The sequence below is a fragment of the Pristis pectinata genome, chromosome 10, assembly GCF_009764475.1.
Source record: "Pristis pectinata isolate sPriPec2 chromosome 10, sPriPec2.1.pri, whole genome shotgun sequence".
Classification (NCBI taxonomy): Eukaryota; Metazoa; Chordata; class Chondrichthyes; order Rhinopristiformes; family Pristidae; genus Pristis; species Pristis pectinata.
This window is the reverse complement of record NC_067414.1, coordinates 21,847,388-21,871,271: the sequence shown is the minus strand read 5'-3', so window position 1 is coordinate 21,871,271 and position 23,884 is coordinate 21,847,388. Positions and strand designations below refer to the sequence as shown.

Genomic DNA, 23,884 nt, shown 5'->3' with positions numbered 1-23,884 from the left:
AGACTTCGACGAATACTGGGAGAGAGCAAGAATATAGTATCAGGACAGAGGATCAACCATGATCGTATTGAATGACAGAACAGGTTTTCTGGGTCATATGGCTAACTTAAGCTCTTATTTTTCAATGTTTCTAACAGTTTCTCCCTCTATTTCACAACGGAATCCTATCTGCAGAGTCAGAGAATATTTTCAGAGAATATATTTATGACAATTGGGATGTTGGCATATTTGATATAAAGCAAATTATAGCCGAACAGATGCCCTTGCCATGTTAAATGTGAGACCTAGTGGGAGTATATAAATAAACACATAATCAGCTCAATGGAATGTTCATTTGAAGATAACATCCCATCACTGAGAATCATAGGATTATAGCTGTCTTAGTAATTATGTCCATGGCCATACAGATGCAGATATATAGGAAAAACATAATTAACTTGTTGGATCCAGGTGGGCAGACTATGGAACAGCTACAGGATGAAAAAATATACAGGCTTGTTCCTAAAGCAGTCAATATCCTCAGGAATGCAGGGAGAGGTGATATGTTTCTAAACACAAATGGTCAACGGAGGAATTGTGGCAACCAACAATGGGCCTTTTGTGTACAAATGATCTTTAATGGATATCTCATTAATTAATTGATTAAACCAAAGAGACGTTATGACTGGATACTGACCAGGGGCAGGGGTCTCATCTTGGGCTGATCAAGAACTGATAACAGAATGTCTGTTAATTGTTCAATAAAATGCTTGTCTGTGAACCTTAACCAAAGAACTAGATGATAAAGGTCTCATGTAATTTTGCTTAGCATATAATAATCATTGTATGATCTGTGATTTTAGGTCATTCCAGAACTCAGGATCTGTTGTCTTCCTTGTATATGCTCAAATAAACTGGTGAACAAAGCAACTTGAGATCTTGACTGATTATTGCAGGTGAGGAGGGCGAGTGAACTCCCACAATTTCTCCTTTGACTCCACTCACCTCTTCCAACTAGAAAATATGGCTGTGCAACCCATTCTCCAAGTTATACCTACCTTTTTGTGGGATTTGTGGAAACATTTCTTCTTCGGTCACCTCCCTCACCTCTTTTTCTTGTATAGTGATGAGTGCTTTGTTCCCCCATTTCCTATTTTTGCTCCAAACAAGGAATTCTTATCGATTTTGCTTTTCCTCAGCTCAACTGCACAAGGTCCATCTCTGACTTCACTTACTGAATTTCTCTGCCTCCACCTGTGGGGACAATTTGTCAATTAATAACCATAGAATTCCCACTGGCACACAGATATTTACTTTTGCTCACCCTGCCTCTAATCCATCTTTCATTTTCTCCATATCCGTTAAAATTGCTGCAATGATCCTGCTGAATTTATGACTTCCAATATATATTCCTTTTACCTTATTCAAGGATTTTGCTCCTCCATAGTTGATAGTTCAGCCTTTTCCATTTCTCAGTGGTGTTCTTTCATCCCTTTCCATCCTCCCAGAACCATGATGGGTGGTCCTTTAGTACTGAATCACCACCCCCATGTCTCCAATTCAGTAAGTCATCCTCTGCCATTCCTGTAACTATTGTATAGATTTTCCATCTGTAGGAACAGGTTTTTCCATCTCTTTCCCTCCTCCATCAACTTCCTGAAGCAGCCAGTTCCTTCTTGACACAAGGATCCACTCTCCAGCAATCCCAAAAGCCATTTTACTTCCCAGATCATCTTCTTATTGCAATTGCAGGAGTTGGAACATGTAACCTTTCATCTCCTCTCCCAATTGTTCCAGGTGAAGCGGTGATTTACTGTTTATTTCTTTCAATGTTGTATGCTGTGTTCATGGCTGGCAATCCTTGACCAAATACAGATCAATTGACTGTCCTCCATTTGGACCACATCTGACCCTGAGCATCAGCTTACCTGTTACTTTAATTCTCTTCCTCACTCTTACTCTAACCTTTCTTCCTTCAACCTCATACATTGCTCCAATGAAGTTCCACATAATGGAAGGTTGCCACTGTCTGTCTGTGGAATGGGATTATGCTGGTAACCGCTGGTGCAGCATAAAAGTAAGAAATCAATTATCTCCATGGGCAGAAACTGAAGCTTTATTTCATTGTGTTTCAGGTTTATATTCATAGCACTTCTTTCACTTCAATACTTGAAAGAATTTTTGTCCCTTTGATAAAGTTGGAGAAGCACAAGAAGCAATTGCAAATCAATGTGAGTCACTTAGCTGATGTGTCAGTATCTCTGTATAGAAAATCCTTCCCCAGTTTACAGCCCACACAAGTGTAATAATTACTGTACTTACCATGGAACAGATCATAGTGTTCATACAGAAAAGTTTTACTTTCAACAATATTTCTCAATTACTGAAGATAAATGCATTACTTTTTTGTATAGTTTTAGGAACAAAAATAAACTTGAATTATCACTCCAGATTATATTCTACTTGGTTAAATAGTTATGTGGCTATACATTTACTGCCAGTTTTATATCTCAAACTAATCTGACTGAGCCATGCTTTTATTTTTTTTCATCTGCAATAAATAGAGTCTGCATTCTCTTTATTACCTTGAAAAAAAATTAATGGCCTCAGTTCACCAACTCCCACTTTAACCCAAAGGGATTTCAACAAAGCAATGCAAATTGGGCACAGTTTTTTTTCCGCAGTAGTTAGTCATCTTTTATTGGGTTTATGGAGTCGGTGTAGAAATATAGCAAAATGTGCCAAGAACATAAAACAAAAAAGCAATTTATTTTCTGCTGCTAAAATGGAGAGCAAACATGCAGGGTATTGGTCATCAACCGTTAAGTCAACCATAACGTTTACTCCTGCCACCAAATGAATTCTGCCCACAATAGGACAAAAGATTGGTTCCACCTTCTTCTGCATGTGTTTGCTTAAAGAAAATAACACTGAAGTTGGAAACTGTCATGCATTGCAGAAACCACGAGCTATCGTTAGAAATAAGTACTCTTATTAGCTGGATACTAATCATCACAGATTTTATGTTTTGTGTATCTATTTGCATATGGTGAATTGCACAATAATAGACATACAACAGCTGGACCTCCAGCTGGACTGTTCCCCTCCCTAAAGATAGATCTTAATCAAGAATTGGTGATTTAAGAATCTTATTGTTCTATAGGCCAACGTGATTAGTCACTTTTTTATTTTTTTAAATAATTCACACAAATTAACGCACATAAAATTGTGGAGATCTATTAAAATGGATGGAGAAAAGAAAGTAACAGGTTTTCTATAATGCACTATGCTTGAAATCTTTATAATTATGCTCTCAAATGTTACTTTACAATGTTCCTTTCAATTATATATTATATAAAGAATGATCCACTTAGCATTCCAAATGTTTTGTGGATAAAGTGAGACTAATTTGTTTAATTGGAACTTATTTAATAAAATGTTAGTGCCTTTTAATATTCCCATCATCTTAAGTACATGAAGTCAGCAATATAAAAATAACTTTGTTCTGCTCAATTTCACTCACAATCTAACTTGGTAATTGCAAAATATTAGAAATCTAGACCCTAAATAAAAAAAAATCAAAGTTCATAATTCCATGGATAGCTTAATTAAATCAGACTTGAGAGTGTTACGTTCCAATGACTGTCGTCCCATGAACTTCAAATGACCCATCAAAGTAACTTGTGTAAAACGAACATGATTTGTTTTCAAAGGTTTTCTGCAGATCCCTAAATATAGATGATTTAAGGTCTGTGCCAAATCTACCATTTTGCATTGAAATGATAGATTTACCAAAATAATTAGAACATTGGCAACTAGAATTAAGATTTTATTTCCAGTCACACTTGCTAGAATAAGAAGATATTGCTTAAACAAAACGAAAAAAAATGGCTCAAATAAAATTTAGTATGTGGCTAGACTTCTTTTACTTACTTGTGATTTATTTCACAGTCCAGGAAGGTAAGAAAATGGCAAACCTTTGAAGGGAAGATTTGTTTAGAAAGGTCTGCGTTTTTTCGCTTGCATTGGGATATCCTTGCCATATTCACATAATTCTCACTTCAATCCCTTGCTGACTCCTTCAGGGAAAATGCAAGTTAAACCTTTATATAAGATGCAAAATTTGACATCATTGGCATCTTTACAAATTGGAAAAGTAATTTGTTTATTTATGGATTTATGCCACTGCCTGGAATCAAATTTTTGAGTGATGTAACACAAGCATATGCTTTTGTGGCAGTTGGGTCAAATCTAATTAACCTTTTTCCAATGAATTTTGATGAACACCACCTCGTCTTTCAATAAATAACTTGATAAACATTGAGCCAGGACTGAGGTCAAAGACTTCACATCATAACCAAAAGCAAAATACTGCAAATGAGAAGTCATTGACTTGAAAAGTTAGCTTTGCTTCTCTCTTCAGATGCTGCCTCACCTGCTGAGTGTTTTAATTTGGATTAGAAACCTCTCTCCTGACTTTAGATAGTAGGTGTTGAAAATACTCAACAGTTCAGGTAGCAACTGTTGAGAGAGGAACAGAGTTCATATCTCAAGTCATTGACCTTTCATTAGAATTGAATAATTAGGGATCTAGCAACTTAAAAGAAGCAGGAAATGGACGATAGAGAGATGGCAGAGGAATTGAATTGAATTGAATGAATATTTTGCATCGGTCTTCACCATGGAGGACATCAGCAATGTGCCGGTTAGTCAGGAGTCTCACGAAATGGAATTGAGTTCAGTTAAGATTACTAGGGAGAAGGTGCTAGGAAAACTAAATGGGCTAAAGACTGATAAGTCTCCCAGACCGGATGAGGTGCATCCCCGGGTTCTGAAGGAGGTGGCTTTAGAGATAGCGGAGGCATTGGCGATAATTTTCCAGAAATCGATAGATTCCGGCGTGGTTCCGGAGGACTGGAGGGTCGCAAATGTAGTTCCGTTGTATAAGAAAGGTGGGAGGCAGCATAAAGGAAATTACAGACCTATTAGTCTGACGTCAGTGGTGGGAAAGTTATTGGAATCTATCCTCAAAGACGGGGTTACGGAATACCTAGAGGTGCAAGGCAAGATAGGTCCTAGCCAACATGGTTTTGTGAAGGGAAGATCCTGCCTGACCAACCTATTGGAGTTTTTTGAAGAAATCACAGGTAAGGTGGATAAGGGAGAGGCAGTAGTTGTTGTGTATTTAGACTTTCAAAAGGCCTTTGATAAGGTGCCTCACAAGAGACTGATTAATAAGATGAGAGGTCATGGAATTACGGGTAGGATAACAGAATGGGTGGAGCATTGGCTGGTTGACAGGAAGCAAAGAGTAGAAATAAAAGGATCTCGTTCTGGTTGGTTACCGGTTACTAGTGGTGTGCCGCAGGGGTCGGTGTTGGGACCGCTCCTTTTTACCTTGTACATTAATGATTTGGATGATGGAATAAATGGTTTCGTGGCTAAGTTTGCGGATGACACCAAGATAGGGGGAGGAGTAGGGAGTATTGAAGAGATAGGAAGGTTGCAGAGGGACCTAGACAGTTTAGGAGAATGGGCAAGGAAATGGCAGATGAGATTCAATGTAGGGAAACATGCAGTTGTACACTTTGGAAGCAGAAATAAGCGGGCAGATTATTATCTAGGAGGAGAGAAAATCCAAAGCACGGAAGTACAAAGGGACTTGGGGGTACTCGTGCAGGATACCTTAAAGGTTAATCACCAGGTCGGATCGGTGGTAAAGAAAGCGAATGCTATGTTGGCATTCATTTCAAGAGGTATAGTGTATAAAAGTAAGGAAGTGTTGATGAGGCTCTACGGGGCACTAGTGAGGCCTCATTTGGAATATTGTGCGCAGTTTTGGGCCCCACATCTTAGGAAGGATGTGTTGACGTTGGAGAGGGTTCAGAGGAGATTTACGAGGATGATTCCAGGAATGAAAGGGCTTACGTATGAGGAGTGTTTGTCGGCTCTTGGACTGTACTCGCTGGAGTACAGAAGAATGAGAGGGGACCTCATAGCGACATTTAAAATATTGATAGGAAAGGACAGAGTAAATGTGGCTAGGCTGTTTCCCTTGGTGGGTGAGTCCAGGACCAGAGGGCACAATCTTAGAATTAGAGGGTACAGTTTCAAAACAGAGATGAGGAAAAATTTCTTTAGCCAGAGGTTGGTGAATTTGTGGAACTCCTTGCCACGTACAGCAGTGGAGGCCAGATCAGTGGGGGCGTTCAAGGAGGAGATAGATAGATATCTAAATAGTCAGGATATCAAGGGATATGGGGATAAGGCTGGAAATTGGGATTAGAATAGTTTTTTTTTTCTTCTTCTTCTTCCCCCATTCCCCATTTCTCATTTCTATTTCCCTTTCCTTGGAGCAGATTCGATGGGCCGAATGGCCTGCTTCTGCTCCCTTGTCTTGTGATCTTCTGAATAATAGGAGATAGGAAAGAACGAGAAGGACTTCTGCAACAGGGTGGAAAGTAGGAAAGGTTAAATGATGCAAGGCAGAAGTGGATAACTGTTGGACAAAAGGAATTTTAAAAATTGTTTAGAAGAGATGTTAGTAGTAACAGCTAAATTATCACTTACAGCTGAAGAATGAAGAAGAGCAGAAAGTGGAGACACAAGAGATTCTGCAGATGCTGAAGTCTGGATCAATACACAAAGGGTGCTGGAGGAACTCAGCAGGTCAGGCAGCATCTATGGAGGGAAATAAACAGTCGATGTTTCGGGCCGAGACCCTTCATCAGGACTGGAAAGGAAGAGGGTAGAAGCCAGAATAAGAAGGTGGGGGGAGGGGGAGGAGCACACGCAGGCAGGGAAGAGGTGAGTTCAGGTGAGGGGGGGAAGGTAGTGGGTGGGGGAGGGGGAGAAGATGTAATAAGCTGAAAGGTGATAGGTAGAAGAGGCCAAGGGCTGAAGAAGATGGAATCTGCTGTTTTTACGCTGTCCTCACAAACATCAAGTTCTCTCTCACAGGTGAATACTGAAGCAAAGTATTCATTAAGGACCTCCCCTACTTCTTCCGACTCCAGGCACCTGTTTCCTCCTCTATCCCTAATCGGTCTTATCTTCACTCTAGTCCTCCTCCTGTACTTCATGTATGAGTAGAATGCATAGGGGTTTTCCTTGATCCTACTCGACAAGGCCTTCTCATGCCCTCTTCTAGCTCTCTTAAGTCCATTCTTAAACTCCTTCCTGGCTACCTTGTAATTCTCTAGAGCCCTGTCTGATCCTTGCTTCCTGAACCTGAAGTAAGCTTCTTTCTTCCTCTTCACTAGATAGTCCATCTCCCTTGTCAACCATGGTTCCTTCACCCTACCATACTTTTCCTGCCTCAATGGGACAAACCTATTCAGAACCCCCTGCAAGTGATCTCTAAACAACCTTCATATTTCCATTGTGTATTTTCCTGAGTATATCTTCTCCCAATTTACACACTCAAGTTCCTGCCTAATAGCTTCATAATTCCCTCTCCCTCAATTAAATACTTTCCCATACCATCTGCTCCTATCCCTCTCCAAGGCAAGGGTAAAGGTCAGGGAGTTATGGTCGCTGTCTCCAAAATGCTCACCCACCAAAAGATCTGACACCTGACCAGGTTCATTGCCTAGTACCAGATCCAGAATGGCCTCTCCTCAAGTCAGCCTGTCTACATATTGTGTCAGGAATCCTTCCTGGACACACCTAACAAATTCTGCCGCATCCAAACCTTTTGCACGAAAGAGGTGCCAATCAATATTAGGGAAGTTGAAATCATCCATGACAACAACCCTGTTATTATTGCACCTTTCCAAAATCTGCCTCCCGATCTGTTCCTCAGTGTCTCTGTTGCTCCTGGGGGGGTGGGGGTCTACAGAATACTCTCAATAGAGTGATTGCCTCCTTCCTGTTTCTGACCTCCACCCACACTGACTCAGTGGATGATCCCTCCAGGACACCTTCCCTTTCTGCAGCTGTGATACTATCCCTGATTAGCAATGCCACTCCCCCACCTCTTTTACCTCCGTCCCTGTCCCTTTTGAAACATCTAAACCCCAAAACATCCAGCAGCCTTTCCTGCCTTTATGACAGCCAAGTCTCTGTAATGGCCACAGTATTGTAGTTCCACATACTGACCCATGCTCTAAGTACATCACCCTTGTTCCTGATACTTCTCGCTTTAAACAACCCATCCAACTGATTGCAATTTTGCCCTATCAACTGCCTATCCTTCCTCACAGTCACTCGACACGCTGCATCAACCTGTACACCAACTGGCCCATCCTCTGACCTATCACTTGGGTTCCCATACCCCTGCCAAACTAGTTTAAACCCTCCCCAACAGCTCTAGCAGACCTGCACACTAGGATATTGGTCCCCCTCCAGTTCAGGTGTAACCCATCCCTTTCGTACAGGTTGTAACTTCCCCAGAAGAGATCCTAATGATCCACAAATCTGAAAGCCTGCACCTGCACCAATTTCTCAGCCACACATTCATCTGCCAAATTATCCTACTATTACCCTCACCGGCACATGGCACAGGTAGCAATCCAGAGATTACTACCCTTGAGGTCCTGCTTTTCAGCTTCCTACCTAGTTGCCCATATTCACTTTTCAGGACCTCATCCTGTTTCTAACCTACTTCATTGGTATCAATGTGTACCACGGCTTCTGGCTGCTCACCCTCCTCCTTTAAAATTCTGTAGAACAGATCTGAGACAACCCTGACCCTGGCACCTGGGAGTCAACATACCATCCGGGAGTCTCTTTCACGTCCACAGAAACTCCTGTCTGCTCCCCTAACTATGGAGTCCCCTATCACTGTTGCTCTCCTCTTCTGCCTCCTTCCCTTCTGAGCCACAGAGCCAGACTCAGTGCCAGCAACCTGACTGCTGCGGCTTTCTCCTGGTAGGTCGATCCCCCCCCAACAGTATCCGAAGCGGTATACCTGCTATTGAGGGGAACAACCACAGGGGTACTCTACACTATCTGCCTATTCCCATTCCCTCTTCTGAAAGTCACCCATCTACCTGCCTCCTGCAGTTTAGGTGTGACTACCTCCCTATAGCTTTTATCTATCACCTCCTCATTGCCCCATAGAAGCCGAAGGTCATCCAGCTGCAGCTCCTTACAGATCTTGCTGGGTGTTGTGGATAGTGTAGAAGGTTGTTGTGAGTTACAATGAGACATTGATAGGATGCAAATCTGGGCTGAGAAGTGGCAGATGGAGTTCAACCCTGAAAAATGTGAAGTGATTCACTTTGGAGGGTCAAATTTTAAGGCAGAATACAAGGTTAATAGCAGGATTCTTAGCATTTGGAGGAACAGAGGGATCTTGAGGTCCAGGTCCTCAAAGTTGCTGCGCAAGTTGATATGGTCGTTAAGAAGGTGTATGGCATGTTTGCCTTCATTAGCTGGGGGATTGAGTTCAAGAGCCATGAGGTAATGTTGCAGTTCAATAAAACCCTGGTTAGACCACATTTGGAGTATTGTGTTCAGTTCTGGTCGCCTCATTATCGGAAGGACGTGGAAGCTTTAAAGAGGGTGCAGAGGAAATTTACCAGGATGCTGCCTGGAATGGAGAGCATGTCTTATGAGGACAGGTTGAGCGAGCTAGGGCTTTTCTCTTTGGAGCTAAAGGGATGAGAGGTGACCTGATAGAGGTGTACAAGATGATAAGAGGCATAGATTGAGTGGACAGCCAGAGATATTTTCCCAGGGTGGAAATGGCTAACATGAGGGGCATAGTTTTAAGGTGATTGGAGGAAAGTACAGGGGGGATATCAGAGGTAAGTTTTATTTACACAGAGAGTGGTGGATGCATGGAACATGCTGCCAGGGGTGCTGGTAGACGCAGATACATTAGAGACATTTAAGAAACTGAGATAGGCACATGATGATAGAAGAATGTGGGAGGGAATAGTTAGATTGATCTTAAAGTAGGCTGAAAGATCAGCACATCATCGTGGGCTGAAGGGCTTGTACTGCGTTCTACATTCTATTTTCTAAATCTCCCCACCATCGAGGACCAGAGAAGAAAAGAAACTTCAGCAAATACATTTCTGCTCCTCCTACTCTCCTTTCTCTCACTGCTTGTATTTCAGTCATTTAGTACAGAGTCCCTTACTTCTTCAATGTATGCTGGAATATTAGGTTTGATCAATTTCTGTATGTGTGTGTCACAAAACCTCTTTTATTCGACATCTGCCTGATTATTTTGACATCTGCCTGATTATTTTGACATAAGTACGTTCAGATGCATACTTGGTGTGGATAAGGCCACACTTCTTTCATTACCTGTTGTGAGCCCAGCCTGACAGCTAGTTCCATTGGGATGGTCTCCAGTAGTGCTGTCTGATGTCATCAGACTTTGAGGTCTACTGGGAACACCCAGGGACGGACCTTTCACACTATGTACCACTCTGCAGCCATTCTTGTTTGATAGATTCTACCCATAGGATGGAATGGGATAAACCCTAGAATTGTAATGGAGGCATCTGGGACATGGTTGACTGGTAGAATTCTGTGCATATGAATGTATCAGGCTGTTGCTTGACTAGTCTTTGAATAGGTCACCCAATTTTGGAACATCCAGATGTTGGTGAGAAAGAGTGTTCAAATCTGGTGCCGATGTCAGTGCAGGTGATCTGTCCAGTTTTATTTTCTTTATGCAACAACAAACAAAGCACAGGAGGAACTCAGGCAGGATCTATGGAGCGAAGTGGACGGTCAATGTTTTGGGATGAGACCCTTCATCTGGACTGGATGCCGTCCAGCCCAGTCGAAGGTCTCAACTGAAATGTTGATTGTCCATTTCCCTCTGTAGGTGCTGCCTGACTCGCTGAGTTCCTCCAGCACTTTGTGTGTTGCTCTAGATTCCAGCATTTGCACCTTCTCGTGTCTTTATTTTCTTTATATTTAGATTTTGCTGTTTAGAACAACTGAATGGCTTACTAGATGCTTTCATGCTTACTTACTACTACAGTACAGCAGAAAGGCCATTCAATCCATCAAGTCCAGGCTGACTCTCAGCAGAACAATTTCATTAGTTTCATTCCCCCTTCCCTTTTCCCCATAGTGCTGCAACTTCGAGTCCTAGACTGGAGTCAAAGGTTACACAGCAAAGAATTAATCCCTTCAGCCCAATATCCTGCACCGACCATCAAGCACCAATTTACACCAACCATACACTCATCCCCATTTTATTCTCCCCACATTCCCATCAATTCCCCTCCAGATTCTACCACTCGCCTACAGACTGAGGCAATTAACCTACCAGTCCACATGTCCTTGAAAAATGGTATTGGTATTGGTTTATTATTTTCACTTGTACCGAGGTACAGTGAAAAGCTTGTCTTACAAACTGATCGTACAGGTCAATTCATTACACAGTGCAGTTACATTGAGTTAGTACAGAGTGCATTGATGTAGTACAGGTAAAAACAGTAACGGTACAGATTCAAGTGTCACAGCTATGGAGAAAGTGCAGTGCAATTAGGTGCAAGGTCACAACAAGGTAGATCATGAGGTCATAGTCCATCTCATTGTATAAGGGTACTATTCAATAATCTTATCACAGTGGGGTAGAAGCTGTCCTTAAGTCTGGTGGTACATGCCTTCAGGCTCCTGTATCTTCTACCCAATGGAAGAGGAGAGAAGAGAGAATGTCCAGGGTGGATGGGGTCTTTGGTTATGCTGGCTGCTTCACCAAGACAGCGAGAGGTAAAGACAGAGTCCAAGGAGGGGAGGCTGGTGTCTGTAATGCGCTGGGCTGTGTCCACAACTCTCTGCAGTTTCTTGAGGTCCTGGGCAGAGCAGTTGCCGTACCGAGCCGTGATACATCCAGATAGGATGCTTTCTATGGTGCATCTGTAAAAGTTGGTGAGAGTGAAAGGGGACAAACCAAATTTCTTTAGCCTCCTGAGGAAGTAGAGGCGCTGGTGAGCTTTCTTGGCAGTGGCTTCTACGTGATTTGACCAGGACAGGCTGTTGGTGATGTTCACTCCCAGGAACTTGAAGCTCTCAACCCTCTCGACTTCAGCACCTTTGATGTAGACAGGTGCATGTAAACTGGAGCACCCAGAGGAATGCAGGTAATCTCAGGGAGAATGTGCAGACTCCGCTCAGACAGCATTGGAGGTCAGGATGGAAAACTGACCCTCTGGAATTCTACCAGTTGTTCCACTGTTCCACCCTCATAACTTAAGCTGTCTCACATATGATCCCATCAACTGCCCTTCCAATTTTTGCCACTTACCCACACCGAGTAGTAATTTACCACAACCTATTCATCTACCAGCACATTTTCAGACACGGGGAAACCCAAGCAGCTGGTGGAAACTGTCATACTCACAGGGGGAGAGTGCAAATGCCACACAACAGCACCTGAGGACAGGATTGAACCCAATCTCCTGGAGCTGTGAGGCAGCCACACTAACTGCCGTGCCACCATGCCACCCAGTTCAGAGAATAATTAAGCGCCAGCCACAGTGTTGAAGTTTTGGTGTGATACAGTGGTCAGGTCAAGATAAAACTTTCCATTCCAAAGTGTAATAATGAACAAAATGGGCTTGCACAATATCTATAGTTTGAAGGTCACCAGAATTGTTACAAGGTTTTATACCAGATGTATTGAATTCACCAGCTGCCACAGTGGCATTTGAACACTTATGTCTAAATAATTTCTCCATCCCCTGGATTACATGCCCAATTACATAACTACAGTACCCACAATCTAGGACCAACACTCAGTAGACAGGATGCACAAGAAAACTTCAAATTGCAGTACCCCATTACCAACTGGACTATCGACTTGAGCCTCCATTGATGACACAAAACCACATTCCATTTTGCTCAATAAAAGCAGAGCTCAACCTTTGGTGTTGAGAACAGAAATTCCTCTGAACAGTCACCTAGCCAAGACACAAAACAACCAGTGATATATTTTCAAGTAGACCAAGAATGGCCATCATAATTCAGAAACCTAGACACATCCATGATGGGATTCCCAAATAAAAGGCTGCATTAGTAAATCAAATGGACCTACACATACTATATATCTAATTAAAAACAAATGCTGCATTACAAAGTGTGGAATGTGGTTTTATATCCTTTGTGACCAAAGAAGGAATAAAGTACAATTATGCCCCAACCTACTATCCTTTGGTTATGGCTCCATTGGGTTGTAACTTCTGATTGACAGGAAGTTAAGAATTCTAATCACTAATCGCTATTAATGGATGGTAATTGTGCTAAGAAACATAATCAATATAAACTAGTGATACTCATCACTGGGAAATCTAAGAATTGTAAACCTACAATAATCTATTATGACTGTGATAATCTGTCATTATAAAATACAGATAATCTGTTAAAAAAACAAACATTATAAGACAGCAGTAAGAAATTTAATCATTATAACCCACCAATAATCTGTTAAGAAATGTAATCATTTTAAGACAAATAATCACTGTTAAAAATTTAATTAAATTTAAGCTTGCAATAATCGCTGTTCAAAAATTTAATTAAACTACCAGCCGTCACTGTTAGGAAACGTAATCATTCTGAGCTAGTGTTAATTACTGCTAAGCATTCAACAATTTAGGAAATGGGATATTTGAGCTGATAAAAATAAAAGGTTATAGACATTTTTCCATCTTCTTACGAATGCTATAATTTAACAAAGTGAACCATCAGGTCCAAAATACAGAAGGAGGCCACTTGTTAACTTTGAAAGTGAACATTTCCCTTAATACTCACTGCAATAATGAAGTCCCTTCTCTAAACTTGTTACAGGTCTTGAATGGATTTGAGTAAGCATGTTGAACATGGAACCTGAAAAGAGCAGAGGTAGATTTCCATTGGCTTTAACTCAGAGCCCACCAAATGACAAATTAACTTTTTGTCTGGTCTTCACTACTCAGAATAAGTCCTACACACTACAAGAACACTGTTTGGTAGATATTCACATACCTTGATACATGCTGTGTGAGCTCCACTGATCAGCAGGTGGATGGGTTCACCATTAGAAGTGACTCATTGCAATCCACCTACTGGAATAAAAGGCCATTGTTACTGAAAGACAGACAGTACATCTGAAATTGCTGCATACTTTTTATTTCTTAGTTTTACAATCCTCACCATTAAAGACTGATAAAGTCACTTAATGTGACTCCTGTGAAGAAACTTAAAGTGAGTTATTCCTCAGAATGTTCTGCTCTCCATATTATAGTAGTGATATAGAGACATTGTAGAAGTACAAAAAGATTTGGAAAAATTATTCCAGCACTAAAAAGTTATATTTATGTGGAAAGATTGACCAGACTAAGAACCTTTTCTTCAGAAAATGAGGAGCATGTGGAGAGATGTGACAACGGTATAAAACTTTATGGAAGTGTTTCATGTAGACTTATCTATGATGGTTCCAGTTATGTGAGACACCAAAACTAGGGGAGATAAGTATAAGGCAGTTACTAATAAAACCAACAGACAGTTCAGGAGAAGCTTCCCTAGTTAAAGAAGAATGAGAATGTGGAACCCTCTAACAAGCTCCCTATTCTTTTTGTTAAGTAACTGGGTAGTTAATTACCAATTTATTGATGCTTGCAGGAGTTTCCAGAAGTTTCAATCTTAACTGGTGCATAAGTAGATTTGCTAAGAAATGGTCAGTTTTAACTAACCTGGGAAATGCCAACGGTTCCATGCCACACTGTTCACGTTTCTCCCCATAATGTCACTGCTCATGATTCCAAATGAACATGGAAGCTCCATCTTCCCAACCGCTCATTGTTGGGATTTAACTGGCCACGGTCCCAAGTTAGATTCCTCATGGCGATTTGTAAATGTGCCACAACTCCCCAGTAATGCTAAGAAATCTGTCTACAGAATCTGGGCCAAATTCGAGTTGATGAAGGAATGGCAGCATGATCAATTTAAAAGATAAAAACAGCTCTGAGGAACTTGGTTAAATATTAGGCAAATTAATCTTTGCAATTGATTAAGTCTAGTAAAATGTTTGAATTGTTTTATAGTGTTTGAAGTGTATTTAAGTGTTTTAAGTGTCAAGGACATTCAGAAGTATCCAAAGACTTTGGTAGAGTTGACAACTGGCTCAACTGCTAGTTGGTGGTGGTATCACAACTGTCAACTTTTCTTTCAACTGTTTTTGTATGGCTGGCTCAAGTGACGGTGTTTTTGTTATGCAGGATCCCAGATTTCAGGTTCAGGATGTTGCATTACAGCAAGTCAGAATCTGCAAATCTATTTATCATGTAAATCTGTGGTGAGTATAGGCACCTCATTGCTATCGGTAGGTTCTAATCCATTGTTTTAAGAGAATTTTAGAAAGAATAACATTCACAGTTAAGAAAATGACACTGTTAATGTAGGGTGAAAATTCATCATTAAGGTGTTTTGATTTAGAATATGATTTACTAATGCTTTAGCATTTCCCATTTGTCTCTGGTATAACTGAAAGTGTTATATTGTCCATCAGTCTTGAATGTAAATAATAAATGCATGAAATAATAAATAATATCACATGGAATATCTGTGCATGGTCTATGACAGCTCTTCTGACACCATTTAACTTAGGCAACATAAATGTTTAATAATCTCTTGTTGCTGGTTTAAATAACATACTATTAGCTATTTTAGCTATAGTCACTGTTGCATTTGCAAAATATATTATCTTTGTCTTTACTAGTTCTAGCTCCATAATTATGATGAGAAACATTTGCCCTGTAACTGGTTGATTGTGCTTCTCCAAACTTCATATTTACATTTTCAAGTCTATCATATACTCATCCTGCCTTTGTTTTATACTTTTACAGAGGGTAGGCTGTTAATTTGGCTCATAAGTCAAATGATGATCAAAGGACTGCCCTTAGTCAGACTCCTGCCTTTCAAGCTATTTGCTTTGGACTGTTATTCCAGGAGTTATATTCACACCACCATAATATATCAGGGTATTAGGGCATGCAAGCTTGAGATGTTGTCCTGACTGCAGGAAGTATAACTACAACACCGTAACAACAATATTTCAAATAATGCTGCCCCCAGAACACTCTACGTAAAAATGCATTTCACTGTGTTTCGATGTGCATGTGACTAATAAAGATATCTTATCTTTTATTCTTTCCATCTTCCCATCAACTCCATCCAGATTCTACTACTCACCTACACACAAGGAGCAAGTTACACTAATTAACCCACCAACCCACACATCTTTCAAATGTGGGAGGGAACTGGAACACCCAAACACCCAGTGGAAACCCAGGTGGTCACAGGGAGAGTGTGCAAACTGCACATTGTGCCTCCATTGGGCCACTCCTCCTCCCACCCCCCCACCCCAATACCTGGGCCTAATAACAAGGAGGTCCAAAATGACTGAAGACCATCCACTTTTTGGACTCTTAAGAGCTTCCACACTCTACCAGGTTTTCATCCAGGACACACACACATCACCAAGGCAATGGCAAGATGTTGACTGGAACACTTTTCCCTCCCTCATTTGGGAAAAAAAAATCTTTAAATTGAATAACATGCTATTGTCTGCCATATAGTACCTGTATATATTCTTTACTGCAGATGTTAATGCATTTATAACATGCTAATAAAACGGCACTGGAGATTAACTTTATGAGCAAAATCAGTTCAGCTTGAATTGAGACATTGATTAAGTGAGGATAGACTACTAAAAAGTTGTCTTATTTAGACTTATAAGAGCAACACATCCACCTATTTTACTGAAGTGAGTAAATTGCATCATTCAAAAACACCTTATGCTGGGCTTCTGATCCCTTGGGAGTTTGTGAGAGAGATCATTTGCACTTCATACCAAGGACATCCCATATTCCATTTAATCATTAATGAATCTGTATTTAGCAGGTTTGAATAAGCAGCATTCTGAGAGTGGTTGGGGCATGGAATGCGCTGCCTGGGGTGGTGGTGGAGGCAGGTACATTGGTCAAATTCAAGAGATTGCTAGATAAGCATATGGAGGAATTTAAAATAGAGGGATATGTGGGAGGAAGGGGTTAGATAGTCTTAGGTGAGGTTTAAAGGTCGGCACAACATTGTGGCTGAAGGGCCTGTATTGTGCTGTACTGTTCTATGATTCTATGAATATAATTCCAACCTGGATTACATTTTCTGACCAGCAACTTTTATTTGTCTATCACCCTAGCATTGTAATTAGCCCAAGGCACTTCACTAGGCTAAAATGGAGAATAACAATATGTTAAAAAGGGCGCTGTTTGTCAGATGTATATACCTCATTTTCAAACTATTTGAATGCATCAATTGTCTTTATTTTGACAATAATCACAACAAATTCTCACATCTACTCATCTTCCAAAGGATTAACATCTACATTTCATGGTAGTCATCCTCCAGTATCTAATCAAAGCAATCATTATTGATGTAGAAGCTTCAGTGGTGCGAATTGGCAAACTCTTTGAACATAATGTATATCACAGATGACTCTGCCCTCATCTGGTAGCTGTCTTCATTTGCGCATATCCCACAGGAGTTACTGATTAATGACTGGGGAAAGGAACACCAGACCTGTGTAATGTACACCACATTAAGCCCAAAATGAGATGAACTAGTTGGTGCACATGAGGATAGAGGCAGCATGACTCACCACCCACTGAGAAGCTTCACTGAGCTGTCATGGGACAAGCTATCATTCACAAAAGGAACAGCAGTTCTCCCACAGTTACCGTTATTATATAAATAAAAGATCTAATGTTAAAGAACAGGGATAGATCTGACAGCTATCTAGAGGGTCCATAGGGAACCACTGGCCAGTTTCAGTGCATGTCAGTGCATTCCAGAGTTATGAGCCTGTACCTTGCAGCATGAAGTGCCAAATGCATTGGAGATCATTTACCAGTGCAGCAAATCTCCCAGTCAGTCCAATCATCCAATGTCCTATAACTGGCATTGGTATTGGTTTATTATTGTCACTTGTACCAAGATACAGTGAAAAACTTGTCTTGCATACTGTTCATACAGCTCAATTCATTACACAGTGCAGATACATTGAGTTAGTACAGAGTGCATTGAGGTAGTACAGGTGAAAACAATAACAGAGGATGAGGGGCCTAATATTTATCTGGCACCTCTAGCTCAGCCCCATTGTCAGTGAGGCTACTGCTCTCCATGAAGGGAAGTTTTGCCAGGTTACCAACACTTATGTACAGCCCATACATACGAACGAGAGTTTAGGAGACTGGTGGGATGGATTTGCCAGCTGCTGCAGGGCTGCAGGTATCTTCTACTGTGTGGGAACTTGGTCTACGACAATATCTGAATGGTTGAGTTAAACACCCTGGTTTAGCTACATGTTGCCCTTGGTTGGCCTATGCTTTCATTGAAATATATTGCCAAGTGGCAGCGTTTCCAACTTGGGAACTCTTCAGGTTACAGTTCCAGGGAACGGAACCCTGTCGTAAATTGGGGAGGACCTGTAATATTAGTGAATTCATACATTTACATTTGCTAATTGCAGTTTGAAGTGATCTTATTATTTTTTTCCAGCTATCAGGCAGATGGGATGAGTTGAGTGGAATAAGAGGCATAGATCCAGTGGACAGTCAGAGATTTTTTCCCAGGGCGAAAATGGCTCACACGAGGGGACATAATTTTAAGGTGATTTTTGGAAGGAAAAAGGGGGAGGTCAGAGGCAAGTTTATTTACACAGAGAGTGGTGGGTGCATGGAACGCACTGCCAGCAGAGGTTGTGGGGGCAGATACATTAGGGACATTTAAGAGACTCTTAGATAGACACATGAATGACAGAGAAATTGGGGGCTATGTGGGAGCGAAGGGTTAGATAGATCTTATAGCAGGATAAAATGTAGGTACAACATCATGGGCGAAAGGGCCTGTACTGCGCTGTAATGTTCTATGTTGTATGTTTAGATCGGCATTGCGGTCAGCACAGACGTTGTGGGCTGAGGGGCCCGTTCCTGTGCTGTACTGTTCTATGCTCTCTATCCCTACATGTCCCTGATCATCAAACAATTGGCAACAATAAAAAGGCCTTCTGACAGCGTGAGTAGGCGAGGCTTCAGTTTGTGCTGCCTGAAGCCTAGTTCTTGTTCACAGAACAGCCACAACAGCGAGGCCTTGCAGTAGCTTGGAAGAGTAGTGTCCACAATGGGTTATTGTAGCTGCAATGTTATCACAGGGGCCAACCAGCTACAAGGCATAGGGCCAATGCAGCATCCTCTGCATCATCTAGGCTGGGATGAGTTTTTACTTAACACAACACTCTATCTGTTCTGCACCTAGATTATTGACAGACACCCTTTATCCTGCTGTATGATTGGCATATAGTCAGTGCCAAATATCCAGATAGTTGTTAGAATTAGACAAATTGAAGTTCTGCTCTCAGTCTCAATTAAATTACTTGCATTTTGGAGTTCAGAAGAAGGAAACTGGTGAAGGGAAAAGTATGAACCCATGCTCACAAAAAGATTCTAACCCAAAACTCTTCTGTCCATCTTGCATTGCAGTTCTGTGACATTAGCAAGCTTTTCCTGACTCTGACAAGTCAATAGAAAATATAATGGAGCAAAGAACGAGGAGCAGCTATTGTTCATTTTGCAGTAATATCAAAGTCCAATTTAATGGCCATTGAAATCAAAGTGAAGAATAGAACAACATCATCGCAAGAATTAGCTGCCAACAGTGACAAGTGACTATTATATTGGTTTCTGGTTCGAGCCACAACAAGCAACCTAGTGATTATGACGGTAACCATGGTATTTTCTATAGCAATGCTTCACACATTGCTGCTCAGGGTATTTTGAAGGAGACTATGCACGTGTACACAAACAATTAGTCGCAGACATTAACAGAGGAAAACCTTGATTCACTCTCTCCATCACACAAAAGGGCAGACTCAAAGACTTCATTATGTATATGTGTTCTGCAGTGATTCATTGAAGGAATTATGAAACTGACAAGAAAATATGAGAAGCAGATTCTATAACAGTAAAGATAATAGAGCAATAAATTATAAATTCCATGTATGATTAGCTGGAAATTTATGTAAATAATTAGTTGAAAATCAGCAAGAGGACAAATATTTGGAGAGATTTAATGAGTGACAGGTTTGTATATCACCAAATAATTGTCACAGTTTTCTATCAAAATGGACAGTGATGAAAGGGGACTTGGGAACTGGAACATGTTACTCCACATTAACAAATGAAATATTTTAATATTTACCTACTTATCCTAAGCAGGAAAATGACAGTGAGACAATCTGATGCCACAGGCAATGTAGCAGAGGGAAGTAAATCAACATTATTCAGTGTTGTAACTACTGACAGGGACCTTTTAAGAAGATTTGAGACTGAAGCGGGTGAGTGGCAGTTTTGTAATTAAAGCAGAAAGAATCCCTCCCTTCAGTAACACTGTTTGCTTGTTCTGCCAGGCAATTTTTAAATAATGCCCACAGTCGGCTGCAAAGAAAGGTTAGAATCTCCGTCTGTACTATCACTCTGATCTGAAGCTACCAATTATTAACATCACCTTTGGCAAACTATCCAATTTTTTGGTCTGTTGAAATTTATTAAACGGTCAGCGGATTACAGGATATAATTGTTTGCGGCTCCTTTTCTCGCTGCATAGTCAGGCAAGAAATAGATGTGGTTATTGAAATATGGAATTTAGGTTTAATGGCACCATCACAGAAGGGATCACAATAAGTTTAACACATTACACTTAGACCTCCAGAAAATTAGTAAAAATTCATTCTCATCAGGACGTTTGCATATCATGTTTGATCATTGGAAATAAAATTCCCACTCCAACCTACAAGAAATACATCTGGAGTAAAATGGCATTGGCTGAGATGCTCTTGCTAGTTTGCCCAGTGATATTGGGGAATGACTTCTGTCAGGCTTACCACAACTGTGCTGTGCATCGTGAGGATAATTCAAGTGATTTTTTTTCGCATCTTTTCAGATAATAAAGCAGCCCTGATGCAGCAAGACCCGGATAGCATTCAGGCTTCTGATAATTGGCTGGCAACATTCATGTCATGCAACTATCAAGCAATAACATTCTCCAATGAATTACTACAGATGTATGGTGGAGAGTATTCTGACTGATTGCATGTTATGGAGGCTCCAATGTGCAGGATCAAAAGAGGCTGCAGGGGGTTGTGGACTCAGCCAGCTCCATCATGGACTCAACCCTCCCCACCATCGGGGACATATTCAAGAGACAGTGCCTCAAGGTGGCAGCATCCATCATTAAGGACCCACATCATCCGGGACATGCCTTCTTCTCATTACTACCATCAGGGAGGAGGTACAGGAGCCTGAAGACCCACACTCCATGCTTTAGGAACAGCTTCTACCCCTCCGCCATCAGATTTCTGAACGGTCCATGAACACTACCTTATTATTCCTCTTTTGCACTATTTATTTATTTTTGAAACTTATAGTAATTTTTATGTCTTGCACTGTACTGCTGCCGCAAAACAACAAATTTCACGACATAGGTCAGTGATAATAAACCTGATTCTGATTCTGAAAACAAAACCTAATTCTGGGCAGCACGGTAACATAGCAGTTAGCGTAACACTATTACAGTGTCAACAATCGGGGTTCAATTCCCGCCGCTGTCTGTAAGGAGTTTGTACGTTCTCCCCGTGTCTGCATGGGTTTCCTCCGGGTGCTCCGGTTTCCTCCCACATTCCAAAGATGTATGGGTTATTAGGTTATCATAGATGTAATTGGGCGGCGTGGGCTCGTTGGGCCGGAAAGGCCTGTTACCGTGCTGAAAAAAAATTCTAAGAATTCTAATTCTCCTTGACTTGCAACAACAAAATCAACAACCTGGTGATCATTACTGACTGGAAACTTAACTAAGTCACCCCTACTATTGGTGTGCTTGGTTAACAAGTCGGAGGTCATGTGTTCTGCACTGAGTCACACAGACCATCATTCGCAAGGCAGTAGTCAAGGTGTAGCAGAACAAAGACGTACGGGTTAGGAAGATGTGGGCATGCTATGTTGGTGCTGGAAGCGTGGCGACACTTGCGGGCTGCCCCCGGAACACTCTACGCAAAAGATGCATTTCACTGTGTGTTTCGATGTACATGTGACTAATAAAGATATCTTATCTATCTACAGTCTCCATTTGCCTAGATGAGCCCAACAGCAGTCAAGAAACCACTCAGCATTCAAAACAAAGCATTTTACTTAAACATATACTCCCCCCATCACCAGCAAACCATGGTTGCAGTGTGCACTATGCAATTTGTGTATCTATGTGTTTTATTCTCAGCACCTCACAGATATAATTTCTCTGCAGCCAAAGGCTCATAAGAGCGCCACTTGAAAATTGCTATACTGATTTGAAAATGTGTTGCTATTCCCTCATTCTAAGATGGTCCAGTTCTTGAAACTTTCTATCGAATAGCCCTGTGGAACTACCTTCACCATAGGAACTACAACAGTTCAAGAAGGCTGCTCACCCTTTCCTTCTTGAGGGCAGTCAGGGATTGGAAATAAATGTTGGTCCTGCCAACAATCGCCTCACCTCATAAATAAAACAATTAAACAGCATTTTGACTGAATTTAATGCACTCACACACTTGAGAAGCAACAATCAAATTTTAGCTTAAAGAGAAGAACCAAACAACACCCAAAATATTCAATGAAACAAAATAAGAGCCTAGTGGTTCCTAATTCAGAGGAAACTAATTATAAAGCTATTAAAATATGTGTCTAGAACACCTTTTATACTCTAAATGAATGCAGCAAATTGTACAAACTTAATATCTCTTTCATCACTGTTACAGAAACAGCATCAACCGAATGCATGCATTTAAAACAAAGGTTGCAATATTTTTGCATCAACTAATTTATATGTCAGTCAAAAGATTATTTCTTCATAATATCATGTTCTACTTTAGACTATTTTTAAACAGCATTTGCAAAGCGGTCCACAAAACTTGACAGCAGGCTTGGGAGCTTATATTACATTCTTTTTGGATCTGTCACTGAGTACATAAAAGCAGAGTCTGTGAACTTATAAATAATTGTGGGCTGTCATTCTTTTTTTAGTTTTGTGTTTATCTTATTGTTCAGTGATGTTCAATTTTAGGAGGGGCCGAGATAAATAGAAAAGGCCATTTCCCTTTAGGAGAGTGTCAAAAACCAGTAGCAAAGCTTTAAAGTAATTGTTTTCTTCACCTCCCCCATAATCTATAAACCAATAAGACACAAACAGAAAATGCTAGAAACACTCAGCAGGTCAGGTACATTTCATTGAAGGTGAATCAGTTACCATTTTGGGTCAGGAACCTTTCATCAGAAGTGGAAAAGAGGAATGTATAGGTTAGTTCTCAGGAGAGAACGTGTAGGTGGGATATGCAGAACAAAGGGAGTATCTCTTATAGGGTGAGACCAAATGTCAATATTGGAGCAGTTACCAACACATCAAACTTTTTTGTCTGAGGAAAAAAATATTTTACCCAAAGGGTGTGAGGGTTTGGAATTCCTGCCTGAAAGGACGAGGGAGGCAGAAGCCCTCTGAACATTTAAAACCTATTTGGATGCACACTTGAAGAGCCATGATCTGCTGGGCAATAGATCTAGTTTTGGAAGGAGGGATTTGGCTTCATGATAGGCAAAGAAATAGTGAGTCAAAGGCCTCCACTTGCATCATCAATTTTCTCTGATTGTTTATAAAAAATGCTTTGTCACTGAATTTCTCTAAACCTACCCTTGCCTTTAAACCAATTTTCCTTTAGTATGTCTATTTTGTTAATGCTAAAAATTTAAATTGCTTTTATTTCGAGGAACTCCTCAATAAAAACTGAGTTTTATCCACCCAGATTGAACATTGCTTCTGCCTGAAGGTCATAAATGGTTCTAGTTAAAGGATACTTGACCAACGTCTATCAGCTTCA

The 23,884-nt window shown here is 40.8% G+C and overlaps 1 long non-coding RNA gene across 2 annotated transcripts in view; it reads right to left on the bottom strand.

Annotated features, from left to right (window-relative positions):
• The window catches only part of LOC127575401 (uncharacterized), a 161,413-nt gene that overhangs the window by 32,092 nt on the left and 105,437 nt on the right, over positions 1-23,884 (bottom strand). For both annotated transcript variants that reach the window (XR_007957050.1, XR_007957051.1), the window contains 2 exons: positions 13,915-13,994; positions 13,702-13,776 (listed from right to left, as the gene is read on the bottom strand). This is a non-coding gene — a long non-coding RNA (uncharacterized LOC127575401). The remainder of the gene's footprint in view (positions 1-13,701; positions 13,777-13,914; positions 13,995-23,884) is intronic.